The 16920-nt window shown below is 41.6% G+C and overlaps 1 long non-coding RNA gene across 1 annotated transcript; it reads left to right on the top strand.

Moving 5' to 3' along the window:
• The first annotated feature begins 1800 nt into the window (after positions 1–1800).
• On the top strand, positions 1801–13580 carry LOC308479455. Its single transcript, XR_013987677.1, has 2 exons — positions 1801–2884; positions 12283–13580. It is a non-coding gene; the product is annotated as an uncharacterized lncRNA (long non-coding RNA).
• The last annotated feature ends 3340 nt before the right edge of the window (positions 13581–16920 follow it).

The following is a 16920-nucleotide window of genomic DNA, read 5'->3' on the forward strand; positions in this document are numbered from 1 at the left end:
TTCTTCCACCGACTCTTCTCCCTGGTCTCGGATTTCTGCCAGTCATTTCTGCCAATTCCATATAGTCCATCAACTTCATCTGCCATTCTTCCCGGATAGATAAATCTTGTGTCTTCCAGTACTTCACAATGAATATTCTTGCTTCTATTGTTGCATACATGAGACAAATTCTATCCTTCTTTAACACCAATTGGCCGACCATGCCCAGGAGAAAGGCCTCTGGTTTCTTCAAAAGGGTATATTTAAATACCTTTTTCATTTCGTTATGAATCATCTCCCAGAGTGTCTTAATCCTTGGGCATGTCCACCAAAGGTGAACTCTAATCCTCAAATTCGTCTGTTTTTCCTTAAATTCAGTCATAGCGAGCGTCAACTTATGTTCATCAAATTGCCTCTGTAGGGCTGGGGCTCTCTTTCTCTTTCTCTCCAGTTGTGTTTCTGTACCTTCAACAGCAACAGCTTTTTCCTTGACTTCCTCCACAGCTTGCCATATCAAAATAGGTTCTTGTATCAATTTCTGGGTGGTTTCTGTATTGGTATTGTCCATACCCCCTGCATTCAAGTCAACCTCAACAATTGAAACATCCACCTTCGCATTTATCATGTCCATTTTCCTATGAAGCTGATCCAACGAGTCATTTATCTTATATAATGCCGCCACCAAAGCCTCTTCTGTCGACATTCCTCTTAGTTTCAAATATACTAGTACAGAGACAGCAACAAAAAGAACAGGAGGGCTTAATAATAGACCTCTCCTGGATTGTTACCAAGTCCTCCCAGACCTTAATGTTTTATCAACAGTCGACTGGTCTGTTTTTCCTCTTCCATTTACCATAACATTTGAAAGATTCAAGGTCAGTCCCAGAGTCTCACGGTTTTTAACTTGCAGCTGGAAATTCCCCTAGTCCAACTCTTGTGAATCAACCAGTTTCAAAGGCTTCCACTAGGGGGAAACAGTTTCTATTTGTAAAAGTCAATAGTATCCTCTTTTAAACAATCCAAAGTTAGTTTCAAATTAGTTTCAATTTTCAGTTACTTTTACTCCTTTTTAAAGCAGCCGGAAACAGTAGAAACAATGTATTTCTCTTATTTAGCTAGCTGTCAATGAACGTTCTAAGCACTGTCAATGAACATTCCAAAAAACGTCAGTCTTACTAGCAGCCCATTTCCAGGGTCAGAGCGGCGGTGTTTTAAGCCTCTTCGCTCTCTCCCGCAGGCATACTCAATCCGCAACTTCCCCCTCTCTTCTCCTGCCTCCAAGGGGGGGTTTAATGTTCTTTACCGTTGGAAATTTGATCTTTTACAAAAGACCTTCCAGGACTCCAGCTTGCAACTTCGTTGCCTCAGTCTATTTACAAAAAGGGAAGGCGGACTTCCTGTTTTGAACCTCCCCGTTACGATACCAAATTAAACTTTTAGAGATCCAATTCTTCCGTTTCAGCTCTACTCACGGGTAATTACTTTAAAGTCAAATTGTCCACAGGAAAAGGTCAGCGTTCTCCGGCAACAGCTATGTGGCTTCGCTCCGTGGAAGAAGCAGACGATTCGATGCACCGCGCCACTCACCCCACGTCGCTCCGGAGCCCCAAAAACCGGGGTTCCCCACGGGTGGGGGAGGCGCAAAAGGTGCCCGCCAAATCCCATGTTCACAGGCTTCTCCCGCCTGTGATTTTAACGGGTCTCCGCCTTCGCCGTGGCGGCCAGACCCAGATTTCCACGGAGCAGATTCCTCCCGGTCAGAGGAATTCTGCCATTACCGGAGGCGCCTCCCCCGGAAGTCCGGCTTCTGTAAATTTAAGACTGTCCCTGGAAAATAGTGACACTTGGAGGGACTGTGTTCAGAGCCAGCCCTACCATTAGACAGAGTGAAACAGTAGGTGCTGGGGGTCAGCAGCAGCAGCCTCCAGCTGTTCCTTCATTCCCTTCTGTTGCTGACATATGACCTAATCTGGCCTGTTGCCTCAGGTGTGGTAGAGGGTATTATGCCATCACCCGTGTTGATATAACATTCAACTGCCAAGCCACTCTTCATCTTTATGTGATGAAGGGAGCACACACCATCTCGTCCTTCACTTCAGGTGGCAAAATGTATTGGGCCAGCCTTGGCTGCATTATTAGGGATTTCACACTTGAGTGTTCAGTTCAAATACAAAAATGTCACCTTTACCTTATCACAGATAGATACAGATCACACCTAAGATGTACCAATAATAAGCAAAAGCGATTGATGTCCTGCAAGCCGCACTAGGCCTCACCACACATGATCTGGGAATTCTGGAGTATCACAGGGTCAATGACATCATTGGTACATTAGTTTCTTGGGTGCTTGAAAGTACTTATGGGAAAACTCTACATGTTCTCTTCATAACCATTGAGAAAGCACTTTATCTTGCTCCATTCATTTGAATGAAGCATCACACTTTGATGCCTTTGAACAGTTATAATTTTCCAGAGGCTGCAGTAGCTGCTTAAGCATTAACAGCAAGGCGCCATCAGGTAGTAAAATCAGAACATTAGATTTTAATTGGGTGAAGTCATTTACACAGTAATAACAAGAATCAAGGCAGAGATGGCAACAACACATTTTCATAAACCTTTAAACAGCTGGTGACACAACAGGAGTGATGGACACACAGCTTTCTCAATGCTTATAGTTTTCAGATATTTCTATTGTATTTTAACTAAACAGAGCTACTACTACTACTATATTTTTTTCTTATTTTCTGTTGTTTCAAACCTTGCCTTGTTTATTTATTAGATTAATTTATATTTTTCCTTTTCTCTAAGGAATTCCAGGAGGTCATTGTGAGGATTATTCAACTTTAGTCGCACAACAGCTTGTGAGGTAGGTTAGGCCCAAGCTCTTAGTGCCCAAGATAATTAGGTGAGTTCCACGGCTAAATAGTTCATATCTCTCCAGTTCAGGTGCAATACTTAATCCAGTATGGCACACTCAAATGGGTGAGAGACAATCTTAGACTCTTAAGTCAGTGCCAGATAGCAAACCAGTTGTAATGTGAAACTCAGCCTATAATGGTTTTGCACCTCTTCTTTTGACAGCTGTCTAGAGAGTCACTGTCAATCTGTGTAGTAGACCATTCTGAGACAGGTGGGCCAATGGTCTGTCTGTTTTCAACCTTGGATCACAAGATGTTGTTGGACTGCAACTGCTATCATTCCTAGCCAGCCTGGCCAGTGGTCAGGGATGATAGGAGATGAAGTTCAAGAACATCTGGGGATCCAAGGTTGAGAAAGTCTAGTCTAAAGGATAAAACAGGTTCTTCCTTCCAGCCACTGTGAATTGAACAAAGGTCCTTAGTCTTTAAACAGTATCCTTTGGTCTGCATTGGGGACTTTTCCTAAGACAATTTGGAGTGAGATGGTGGACTTAATGGGAAGTCTTATCTCCCACATTTGTGCAAGAAATCAATCTCTGTAGAATTATGGATGCAGAAAGAACCCAAAATATTCATTTGTCATATCTGCACATACTCTTATATGGGACAGATTTTCTTCAAATGTAAGGGAGTTGTTCTGTTTCTGGTCTGCCAACAATAGCTAAACAACAACAGCATACAACTAGCTTTGAAACAAACAGCTTTCTTTGTCTCTTATCATCTGTTCTGATTGCAAAGAACTCAGCTTGTGTAATATACACCAGCGACAGAAACTGTTGTGTGCACATGTGCCAATCAAACATGGATTTGTGTCAGGCTTGTGCCATTTCAAGATGGCACTGCATGTGGAAGCTGGGTCCGTGTCACACAGGAAGACTTAAGGCACTTGCACACCTCACATTCTAGGTGTTAGCACCATTATTTCATTGTACATCAAGCATCAAAGGAGGGAAGATGCATTAGCAGATGTGTTTGACAGCCCCATCATTGCAGGCACATCTTTAGGACATACAAATAAGACAACAACCTGTCTGGGCATCCTAAAGTGTCACCTGCTCTTTATGCTGCCTCTCTTCATGCTTTCCTGACATTTCTGTATTACCAAGTGAGTAATGTGATGTCACATCAGATAAAGGATGTTACTAATGTATATAATGACTGAGAAAGGTGACAGTTAAGCACAGTTTGGAGCCAGCCTTCTTCACCCGTGTATGAAAGTGGTCAGCAAATGTAAAGCACATAATTCATAGGAATACCTTCTAATTTCCCAGCAGGCAAGTCAGAAAGAAAATGGTACTATTTAGTTGTTACTATTACAAAAAAGGGGGACCCTATCATGATTTGAATGATTTATATTGTCTATGTTGTTGTTGTTGTTTAGTCATTTAGTCGTGTCCGACTCTTCATGACCCTATGGACCAGAGCACGCCAGGCACTCCTGTCTTCCACTGCCTTTCGCAGCTTGGTCAAACTCATGTTAGTAGCTTCAAGAACACTGTAGTATATTGTAGTATACTGTCTATACTACAATGCAAAAGGAGTTATTCAGTACCACCCTTGAACAATGGCAAGGAAAAATCAGGTGTCTTTGGGAACATGAATCAAATGTATTATATGTTCTCCCTCCCATTTTATTCTGCAAAGTGGGTTGGCCTAGGCACCCAAGTTCAGCTTCCTGGCCAAGTGATGATTATGAACCTGAGTTTGCATCTAGTTGAACCCTCTAACTACTACACTTGCTAAAACTGGGCCCTTCAGATGTTACTGAACTTTAACTCCCATCATTCTCCATTCCCCTCATAGAGGTACAATTTGCAGAGCACCACAGAGAGAGAGAGAGAGAATCAGAAGGGAGGCAGGAAATCTGTCTCAGAATAAATCCCCTCAGAAACATAACATGCCACAGAATTTTTACATCAGGGAATAAAATAAAATGTTCTGTGGTGGGGAAACACCCACAATAATCTGACAGAAATCAGATTGATTTCTGAGTAAGGTGTTGCTATAATATTTCAAATGCAATTTGGTATCAAGCAACACCCACTTAGTGTAGCATAAAAATACTCCAAATGCACTCACAAGCTAGAAATAATCAGTCTTCTTCGCAACTGTTAATGGTTCAACAAACCCAAAAGAAAATGTTGGCACTATCTCCTATTTGCCAACAACCAGTTTTCCTGTTTTATAGAAAACAGGTTTTATAGGAAACCAACTACTGATAGCAAGCCTGCTGTCCAATGTGCCCTTCATCAGCATGGGTTACATATGGATTTGACAACTCCATAATAAGAGAAAAGCCCATATTACAAATAGAAATTGTATGGGGAAATGCAAGATTTCCAGGAATTCCCAAACTATCTTCAGGTGTTCATGTTAAGTAAACATGTGAGGACAGCAGCTGGGTGGCCATGCAAGTTTAGACCTCCATTTCTGATTCAGTTGTCCTCCAAAAATTGGAAGGCAAACTTCTGAAGATGAGAGCCTCTAATACTCATGGAGGCTCCCAGCACATTTTAGAAAACCTAGGAGGCTTCCTGCTTCAGAAGTTCGCCCTCCAACTCAGAGAAGGGGATACAAATAATGATGGAAAGGAGCCAGTGTTCTCCTCCCCAATGGTCCCCACTTCACATGTTTACGTAAGATGTCTGCCCTCCAACTCTGAGAGGGTGACTGGAGACGAGCTAGTGGTAAGGGAAGGAACACATTTGCCCCCTCAAAAATATAATACCTGAAGAAAGTTCCTCGTAACACAATTTCAACATCACCTGTTTTTGACAGGAAGGCACTGTATAAACAGGGTTTCAGAAGGATAAAACAATAACCCTTCACAATCCCTTTTAAATGAATGAACGCCAAAGGGTCAATGGTACCTAACTGGCAAGAGAAGCCAGCACCATACCCAGAGAACAACACTTTCAGACCCACCCACCCCACCCCCGCTAGGTCCCCACAAAGGATGTGATAACATTGCACCCTCTCCTTTTCAATTCTGAGACCATTGCAGAAGCTTGCCTTGGGCTCAAGGGGAGAACGTAGCATGCCAAATCCAAAGAGCTCTGCCTCTCACAATTAGTTTGGTGTGTGAGAGAAAGCTAACTTCGCCCTGCCCACAAAAAGAGAGATCCAAAATCCATACTGTTAGGGCTTTTACCAGGTTGCTTCTTGCTTACCTTCATCTAGCAAACTTCAAGCCCTGATCAGTGTCAGAGCACCTGTGTGCACTGTTTTCTGCTGTCATTGTGTCCCCCCCCCCCCTTTTAGTGAGTGGGCATTATGTAGTTGTTGGTTAATGAGAGTTTAGTGTCCCTTGCTGTTTGGAGGAAAAAGTAGAGAGAGACTGTACTGCGGATGAAGGCCCTCTCCTCCACCACCACCTCTACCACATTTTCCACCTGTGTATGCTGTGTGGAGGGGGAATTGGAAGTCTTTTGGAAATGCAGGACACTGTGCCTTGGAAACATGGAGTATATATTTCACAAAAAGCACATGCTCATTTAACCAGACAGGGTGCTTGGTATTAGCACTGCTGCCTGCTTCAGAAGCTAAGATTGCACCCATGAATTATCAATAAATCAATGTAATCCATCCCATTTGCTAACTTCTATGAGATTCCTCTGTTCTTCTTCATGAGATGAATATGTAGCCCACTTGCTCATTTTGAGGGCAATCTATTATTTCTGCAATTGGCAGTGACATTAATCCTGAAAAAAGTACTACCTTGAGTAAATAATGATCAAATGATAGACTAGGAAACTGTTTGCTGTGCTCAGCATTTCCGTAAAATAATGAAAATTGCTCAGCTAAACCATACAGCTATTAAAACAAATTCGCAGTTGAATATGGTCAAGAAGAATATACTTTGCAAAGCCTGAGTGCTGCAGCTTTGACAAATGTATAATACTTTGGAAGTTCAGAGTGTTGCTGCCATATTGATCCCAAAGGAGCTAATACACATAACTAGAATTGCTGATGTATTTCACTGGACGTATCTATGAATGTAGGGAGAAAATAATACATTTTCGTGGAACTCAGACATCAAGCTGATGATGAAGCTGAACAGCAAATTGATGTCTTGCTTTAGGAGTAGCCATTGTGGGGCTTTAAAGATGTTCCTGAACTACACCTCCCATCGATCCCAGCCAGCATAGTCAGCCATGATGGGAGTTGCAGTCTAAACATATCTAGAGTTCCATAGGTTCCTCACTCTTGAATTAGACGGATGTGATTGACCTGAGGTCTATCAAAACCTGAAGTGTCCCCCCCCCCCGAAGGTTTCACAGGACAAAAAACAGTGGTGTTTTTATTTATTCACATTATTATTATTATTATTATTATTAATCCCCAAACCTGCCAGATTTCATTGTTTGAATTACAGCTGGATATTAGTTACAGATAGGTAGCCGTGTTGGTCTGCCATAGTCAAAATAAAAAAATCCTTCCAGTAGCACCTTTAAGACCAACTAAGTTAGTTCTTGGTATGAGCTTTCGTGTGCAAGCACACTTCTTCAGATACACTGAAACAGAAGTTGCCAGATCCTTCTATATAGTGAGAAGGTGGGGAGGGGTATTACTCAGAAGGGTGGTGGGAATGGGAGATTGGCAGATAGCTGAGATGAGCCTGCTGACGACTCTTAACGACTGTAATAGGTCTTACAGGAAAAGGCAAGGGGTGAGAAGGTGAGAAATGGCTTAGTCATGTATAATGGGATAAGAATCCAATGTCTTTGTTCAAACCAGGTTTCTCCATGGTTTTAAGTTTGGTAATGAGTTGCAATTCAGCAGCTTCTCTTTCCAGTCTATTTCTGAAATTCCTTTGTAGTAAAACAGTTACTTTGAGATCTTGTATAGAATGTCCTGGGAGATTGAAGTGTTCTCCTATTGGTTTCTCTGTTTTGTGATTCTTGATGTCAGATTTATGTCCATTTATTCTTTGGCGTAAGGTTTGGCCTGTTTGTCCAATATAGAGAGCTGAAGCACACTGTTGGCATTTGATGCCATACACAATGTTAGATGATGAGCAATTGAATAGTCCCGAGATGGTATGTGTGATGTTGTTGGGGCCGGTAATGGTGTCGTCCGGGTGTATGTGGCAGCAAAGTTGGCATCTGGGTTTATTGCAGGCTCTGGTGCCAGTGTCCGTGTTAAGTCTGGTTGTAGTATTATTGTGGGTTAGGAGTTGTTTAAGATTGGGTGGCTGTCTGTAGGCAATGAAAGGTCTTCCTCCCAGAGCTTGAGAAAGAGAACTGTCATTGTCCAGGAGAGGTTGTAGATCTCTGATGGTGCGTTGTACTGTTTTAACTTGGGAGCTGTATGTGATGACTAGAGGTGTTCTGTTATTTTCTTTTTTGGGTCTGTCTTGCAGCAAGTTCTCTCTGGGTATAAGTCTGGCTCTGTTGATCTGTTGTCTAACTTCATCTGCTGGGTATTTTAGTTCTGAAAAGGTTTGCTGTAGATCTCTTAGGTGAGAATCTCTGTCTGTAGAATTGGAACAGATGCGGCTGTAACGAAGTGCCTGGCTGGATATTAGGCATCTGATATATTCTTTTGTGGGCTTTGTTTTATTCCCCCCACCCCTTTTATTACTTAATGTAGATGAGCGGCATTCAAGCCAAATTCTTTCTTCCTTTGTGGGAAAATGTTAATGGGAATATGTCCCTTGAATAAAATTCTAGTGATGCCCCCACACCATGTTTTACTTGCAAGCTGCAAGGAATGGATAGATTGAATTTTCCATGATGTAGAACTGGCTTCGAATATTGAATTAACCATGCTGCAAATGCTGCCCCAGGCCGTGAAGCATCTCCTCGTGATTTATGGAATTGTTCAAAGGGCCTGCAAGCGCTGGGCAAGCCTCCAGTTTGCAAACAGGAGGGAATAAGAGAAAAGGGGAAAGGGGGGAGAAGGAAAGAGGAGTTGAGCCAATAGGTTTCAGCAACATTTACAAAATGAGACATGGGTGATTGGACTACCACAAAGTGATCCCTCCCCCAGTGTGCTGTGAAGCAATGGTAGAACCAAGATAGGGGCCCTGCTCATTCCTAATAGCTGGAGTCAATCAACCATCAAAGCATCTTTTGGCTGAAATTTGAAATACTTTTACTAGGGAGTAAGTCCTATTGAAAATAGTATGGCACACTCCTGAATAGGATTGTACTGCATATTCTTTAGATATTCTGGATCTCTTTCTGAGGCTGCATTCAGACAAGGGGGGGGGGTGTTATTGCATTAGTTATAAATGTTAGTGCTTCTGTCCTGATGGAACTATGGCATTTTGATTGCTATAACCACTATGCCATACTAAATTTTAAACAGTGGACAAAAACTATATGCTAGGATACCACCCCAAATTTCATCATGTTTGTGGTGGCATGATCATGAAAATTGTGGAGAAATTGCAACCCAGAACTTCCATGATTTCCACAGTTAACGCAAATGGATTCTTTTCTGCAAAAACATGAGCACTAAACTTCTGCTGGATTCCATTAGATTTCCAGAATGTCTTTCATGTCATGTGAAAAGTCATATAAAATGCAAAAATTGACAGGTAAGGAAACATTGAGAAGATGGGGGGGAAGGATAATCTGAACGCAGCCCAAGTATGGAAATGTCTTATACAGTGGTACCTCAGGTTAAGTACTTAATTCGTTCTGGAGGTCCGTTCTTAACCTGAAACTGTTCTTAACCTGAAGCACCACTTTAGCTAATGGAGCCTCCTGCTGCTGCCGTGCCGCCGCAGCACGATTTCTGTTCTCATCCTGAAGCAAAGTTCTTAACCCAGAAATTAAGAACAGTTTCAGGTTAAGAACAGACCTCCGGAACAAATTAAGTACTTAACCTGAGGTACCACTGTATTATGATGGTTCTATATTATTTTATTTTAAATATCTAGAAGCTCTGCCCCAACCTCAGGAAATTTTTCAAAGCTGTCCCCTCTGAATAGTAATAAGAATATCAGGGCAGGTGGCTCTAGTTCCCTGTCTCTCTCCAGCTGGCGCACAAAAAAAACTGCTTCCAACAATAGTAAGACATCAGGCTCTCAGTCTGGAGTTGGCATTGCAAGTAGGAAGATCTGTCTGCTTGGCAAATATATTTTAAGATTAAATCTTTATATTTTTATTATTTCCCCAAGCTTTCAGCAGCACAGAAATGTTATAGCTCATATCTTTTAAGAGCTGACATGCTGCAAAGCATTTATGGCTGCCTTTCTTTCTGTGACATGCCATGCAACTGACCCCAGAGCTGACAAGCTGCAGGGAATTTGAACTTTGCAGATTTACTGTCTGAAGTTGCCTGATCCACACTTCTCAAATAGGGATGGACGGACCTGTTGAAATCTGGTCCATCTCAGTTCTAGACAAAGATGGGACTAAGTCTGTACCAGACTGTTCCTGTGCAGATGTTAAAAGGGAAATCCTTAACAATCCACACAGAAACGTGGCACTGTGTGGCATTGTAGTTTTTTAAAAAATAAACTACCATATTTTTCGCTCTATAGGACGCACTTTTTCCCCTCCAAAAATGAAGGGGAAATGTGTGTGCGTACTATGGGGCGAATGCAGGCTCCTTGGCTTCAGCGATAGCAACGCAAAGCCTAGGAAGCCTGCGCTCCGGAGGCTTCGCGTTGCTTTTGCTGAAGCCAGAAGAGTGCACTTTGAGGCTGGTGCTGGGGGAAAGCAGTGCTTCCCCCCATTGCCAGCCCGACAAGCTGGGTCGAAAAGCCCGCAGGAGCTGCACACTCTTTAAAGGGTGCACGGCTTTTGCAGGCTTTTCTATGAAGTATTTATACGGTATATAAATAAAAGTTGTGATATTAGAAAGGCAATCCAATAAAATGTGTGTGAAACCATTTCGGGAAAGGATTAATTCAAGAGCAAGGTTGGTGGTGCACCTTGCCACTGATGTGAGGACAAGCATTGCAGCTCCCACCATCCCTGACTATTGGTTCTGGTGGCTGGGACCGTTGGAAACTGGCCCATCAACATTTGGAAGACACCACCTTGGCCACTCTTGCATAATGCAATTAAAATGGGTATATACTAAATGTTGTATGGAGCCAGAGTTAAATCCTGTGTGGAACCGCAGCTCATTTGTCATAGCCACGCCTCAGCAACACAAAATGGCTTTAGTGTGGAAAGAGTTTGTGTAATCTGTTATTCTGTTGCAGACCATTTAAGGATTTGCTTCCAGGTCTATTCCGATGCTTCTCTAGAACATCAAGGCGGGGGCATAGGGAAGGGCAAATCAATCAATTTCTGCTTCTCCTTTTCCCAATCTTATATTCAACACAATCTGTTGTTGATCTGATTGACGTCCTATAACCTTTAAAAATGTGGTTCTTTTTTTGGGGGGGGTGTTATTGGGTGGTTGTCTTTATTTTGATTATATATATTGTGGTTTTTTATGTTGATCTTTTTTGTGAACCGCCCTGAGACCTCCGAGTATAAGGCAGTATATAAATTCAATAAATAATAGTAATAATAGTAATAAATATTCAGTTTTCCACATTTCTATATCAGTTTGCATTTTTTTAAAAGTCCTCATGAAAATTCAGCTATATATTAGTGTGAATTTCTTCCAGCATACATATTTTTGTATGCAGTTTTTCCTACTGAAGATATTTTTTGCAAAACAATTTCCCCTAATAGCCTTTACTTATGTATTCAAATATTTATAAACTACACTTTCACATAAAATATCACTAGATGATATACAGATATAATATGATACATTGTGCATTACTGTATGTGCTATTTTCACTGATATACACACTGATAGTTACAGGTAGGTAGCCGTGTTGGTCTGCCGTAGTCGAAACTAAATAAAAAAATTCCTTCCAGTAGCACCTTAGAGACAACTTAGTTGGTCTCTAAGGTGCTACTGGAAGGAATTTTTTTATTTAGTTTCATACACAGTGATATACACACATGCATTTCTGTACATCTTACTTGGCTGGAGAAATGCATTGCAAAGTTCAGAAAACTGTACATTTCAAAGAATGGCTGGGTTTCAGTTTGCTTACTGATTCAAAAAGTACAAATTCAGTAAGGTCGTTTCTAAATGAGAACTGACTCAAATTTCTCCCCTATCCACCGTTGGGCCAGGTAGTGTCACAATCTTGGAATAATCAGGTCACACTTAAGTGTTCTTAGATCTCCCTGGTTGCAAAGGAAAAGTAAGGCGCATGCTTGGATTTCTCCCACTGAAGTGCTTAACCTTGGCTGAATTGCATCTCTTATTACTAAAATGAAGACAGTTAAGCAGTAAGAAGCGACATAGTAAAATATCACAGCAGCAATAAACCACAACAAGCAACATATTTCTTGCCGCCAATTAAACCAAAAGGAATGAGACACAGTGGATTATGTGTACTAAATATTTATTGCAGGGCCTTGTGAAATTGGAGCTCTTCTTTACACAAGGTGAGTGTTTTCTTCCCAAGTCTTCTTGCCAAATTAATTCACACAGCAAAGAACTAACAGAATTACATCCCCATTAATGCCTGTTGCAGCACTCAGTAGGCCTGCTTCTCCCATGCAAGAAATTATCCTTGCCTGTGGATAATTCCATATCCACAGTGATTACTTACTTATTTTAATCGCAAATGTGCATACGCTATATAAAGTTCAGTGACCTGACATTACTGGAGTCATCTATCATATAACAGAAGATTAATAAAGTGTATGTGCCAAGCGTTGCATGGTTTCACTTAAATGCTTAATGTCCTTGAAGAGAATCTGTAACTCCTGTGAAAAGGAGATTATACAGGCATTTTTACACATAGCAGTTCAATCCCCTGGGTCTGCTGTGGCCACAGCACCGACTTAGTTAAAAGTGACACTTACATACTCAATAAACTTTCTGCATGAATACCTAGTGGCAGGAGAAAATGAAAGCTTGATGGTGAAACTGGAGCAGGAAAAGAAGCAAAAGATCCCAAGGATGTGTACCAATTGTGAGAAGCAAAAGAGCACTATGGGTTAGAACCAGACTTTGCCTTCTGTGCATAGGTGGGCTGCTTCCATCTACAGAAGGTTCCTGACTGAGTAGAAGGTTCCACTAGGAGAAGCAGGGAGGACTGAGGCAATATAAGGCAGCTCCTGCTGTTCAGGAGAAGCCCCGAAATATCCTTATTCTTGATGCAAACTCAGAAGATTTGTATCCCGACTCATTTGTGTAAAGGCAGGTATTTGTATCAATATTGGTGTCTAGGTTTTCACCACTTCAACTTCTATCTTCTATGCATTAACACTACATATAAACAGAATGCCACAGAATGACAGAAATCAGATGAACTGAGAGAACAGCAAGGAAAGGTGTGTTGCTGCCGCCACGAATGATAAGCCCTACCCGTCAAGGAAATCTTCAAGAATTCTTCTTCCTCCTGGAGAATATTCAGTGAAATGGTTCCACCCAACCATTTTGGCATCCGCTAAAAGGGTGGAGGATTTTGGGAGGCTATTTCCAATTAACATGAAACTGCATCAAAGTTGCCGTGCATGCCCTACAGAGATTTTAAATATTTTACGTTGCATTGCATTTCTTTTATTTTTGTAAAGGGCTTTCTAGAATATTTCTTCTGTAATAATGTAAACGGTGTTATTTCCAAGTCAAAGCAATCTCTCTCTAGATGATTTCACACAGCTGTTGCTTGAAAATAAAATTTGTATAATTGAAGCAGTAAAAGCGTCCCCTTTTTCCCTAATTCAGGCTAGAAGGAATAGGTTCAAAGCTATGACAGAAGATGAATTTCAGAAGGGAAGAAGGGGGATTTTTTAAAAAGTGCTGATGTTTCATAGTTAAAATATTATGACTGAACTTTTCTCACCGTTTTAATGACACATTAAATAATCACACCAAACCATAGTTTAAAACAACCTAGGGTTTAACATGAACAGGCAGAGTGCTAGCAGGGACAGAGGAAGGGGACGGTGGCGGTGGTCCGTCAAGGCAGTTACCACTGAGGGAGGTGACAAAATGCCAGGCGGCAGCCACCATGGGGCCTGCAGCGCAGCTGAGCCACGCATCTCTCCTGGGAGTGATACGCTGGCTTGAGTGCCCGCAGGCTCCGTGCTGCCCCAAACAGTCTGCCTTCTGCCTCCCCCTCAGCTGTAGGGCGGCTGAGTGGGAGGAGGTAGGCAGACTCTGGAGGCCCAGCAGAGCGTCCTGCCCCTGGCTGGCCCTGCCCCCGCGGGTGGCTGGTCCCACCCCCATGGGCGGGCAGCTGGCCCCAGGTGCCCAATCGGCTTGCTCTGCTGCTGAGTGCTAGTTCATGTTCGCACATCCCTTCTCCTGCACTCCTGCTGCCACACCACATTCAAAGCAAGCCAGAATTTGGTTTCTTGGATAATTTGAACCCAGGCTTTTTGTTTGCTTCCCCCAAACAAATTCTGAGCAGTAGTAACCAAGATTTGTTCTTGGCTCACCGCCCATAGTTTGTATTGGGTAAACATACCGCTAGCCTAAATTAAGATGACATGATTCTGGCTAGTTTTGTCTGGAGTGCAGCAAGAGTCAGGAAGGGTTGTCCATGTTTTGTTTCAAACTATGGTTTACTATGATGGGCAAAGTGAGCCTTAGGCACCTGCCTACAAGGAATAGATACTACTGTCAGGCAAAACTTAGAGATGGCTTTCTATAAAAATTACTACCTGGAAACCTAACTGGGAATTAGATGGCAAAAGTGGGGCGAAGGATTACTGCCCCCATAAATACTCCCTCTCCACCTTTGGTTTCTGAGCCTTAATCAAGCATATCCACATCATGATCTATTCTCTTAGGGGGAGAACTAATTCTTGGTGTTTGTAGGTGAAGAGTAATTTGAAGATTGGCAAGTCCTTGTGAAATCATGAAGCAACTTCTCCATAATGTTTTAAAAGCAATTTTTCAGGTTACCTTAAAAAATGGCTTGGGTTCTTTCTTTGTCTTTCTTTTCTTAAGCCCAACAAAATAGCCAAGGTTCTTGAATGTATGTGTTTAAGGGGCAGCAAACTTCCTTAAAGCATGGGTTAGAAAATAAGAAAAAGAGTAAATCAGAACTGAAAACCTGCAATTATTACCTAAGATGCTTCTTCATGTGCCTCCTTCACAAGAATTCAGGAGGGTGGCAACCTAAGAGCGAGCCTTTTTTGTGGTGGCTCCCTGTTTGTGGAAAGCTTGCCAGGTTCCTTCATTGCATATCTTTAGGCACCAGGTGAAAACGTTTGTCTTTTACCAGGCCTTTGGCTTGGGGTGATTAACATTCATGTCATTTTAAATGTGTTTTGTGGGGAGGGTTATTGGTTTGTTTTCGTTCTTGCTTTTATTATGTATGCTCTCATTCTGTATTTCAGGTTGTGAATCGCCTTTGGATGAACTTGCCATATTTCAAAAAGTAAAAACCAGGCCACCCCAAAAGTTGTTGATTGATGTATGGCAGCCCTATCTTCGGAGGAAGGGTTATATACCAATTTAATAAATAAATATACTACAAGTGTAAGTGAAAAAGAAAAGTGGCAGCAAGTCATTTTAATGACAAATAGCTTTTTGCAAAAACTGTAAAAGTCATGCCACCAATTGCATTGACTTCCCTCTGGCAAAGGATATAACTGGCATTCCAGATTTTGCACAAGAAAAAAACCCCAGCATTTTAAAAATATACAAGGATGTCATTCTCCAATCCCCTGTAATTTTTTTATTAGCCTTGAGTATCTTTGTAGTGACATCTAAATCAATTTGCATCCATTAGAATTTGAAATTCATCTGTTCTCTAGGCTCTTAGCCTTTTCTTGCAGGGATGTAGCATTGTACCTTGCATTTCAATAGATAAATGCATATCGGATACAATTAAACATAATGGGGTCTGAAGATATCATGTATTTGAGTTAATCTGGATAGCTGTACAGTAAAAGGCTATTAGAGAATTAGAGAGGATGGACATGTTCAGAAGCTAAGATGGATTTTGTTTGAAAAAGACACCCATATTTTAAGCCTATGGCATTGGTTAACAGCATGTCTGAAGGCAGAATTCTATCACTAAGTACCATGGGTAATAAAATAGATTTGAAAATAAGATCTTTATAATGCAAGAAAGTCTTGAATTTCATACACTTCTGATTTACAGCACTTTATTCTTTGGCTCTAATACTAGGAAATAATCCTCACTGCCACAACTGCTGGTGCTCCATTCTTTGGAAAAGACACTCAGGTCCTGCTTGCAAGCTTGGCCATTATGGTAACAGGAAGTTGGCCTTTGGCCTGATCCAGTTAGACTTTTGTCTTATTAAAAAAAAAAATTCCTGAACAATAAATGTATCACTATTTTGCAGGAGCTTTCACAAAGCATAAAGAATACAGAAAAAGAGATGGTACAGAACCATAAACATATTGGTTGCATTCAGAGTTTCATAGAATAATAAAATCAGAGAGCTGGAAGGGAGTTCCTAAAATGCAGGAATATGCTATTATCCCATATGGGGATTAGAACCTGCAACCTTGGCATTATCAGCACCATACTCTAACCAACTGAGCTATCTAGTCTTATCCCCTTCCACAGATAGAAAGCCCTGCTTCCATTCTCAGAAGAGATGGGAAGACATCCAGACATCCCACTGGAGGAAAGGGGGAGGTAATATTTCCCCTGCAGCTTCCCCACGCCAACACCCAAACTGTTCCAGAGCAGCTTTTTTAGGAGCTGAATGGGGGGTGGAAAGCAATTGGAGGAAAAGATTGCCTTTTTTCCTTTCTTCCAATGGGAGAGTCCCAGGGCCACTGTTTCCGCAAGCTTGTCTGGATCCAAGGCAATAACCTTCTAACCGGGCATGTCTACCATTATAAAAGCCCCACTGGAAATGGAATACTGCCTCATGCATACAAGTTTTCACATATTCACAAGTTTGGTCATTTGAACATTTCTAAGCAGAACAATGAAGCTACTGCCATACATGCATTACATTAGAATCAAAGTCAAGCCTTCATGGACTGGAAACAGCCTCTGTTCCCAAATTCCATCAAGTGCATAATTCAATCATGTAATTTCTCATTTTGT

This window comes from Podarcis pityusensis (assembly GCF_964106645.2).
Source record: "Podarcis pityusensis genome assembly, chromosome: 1".
Classification (NCBI taxonomy): Eukaryota; Metazoa; Chordata; class Lepidosauria; order Squamata; family Lacertidae; genus Podarcis; species Podarcis pityusensis.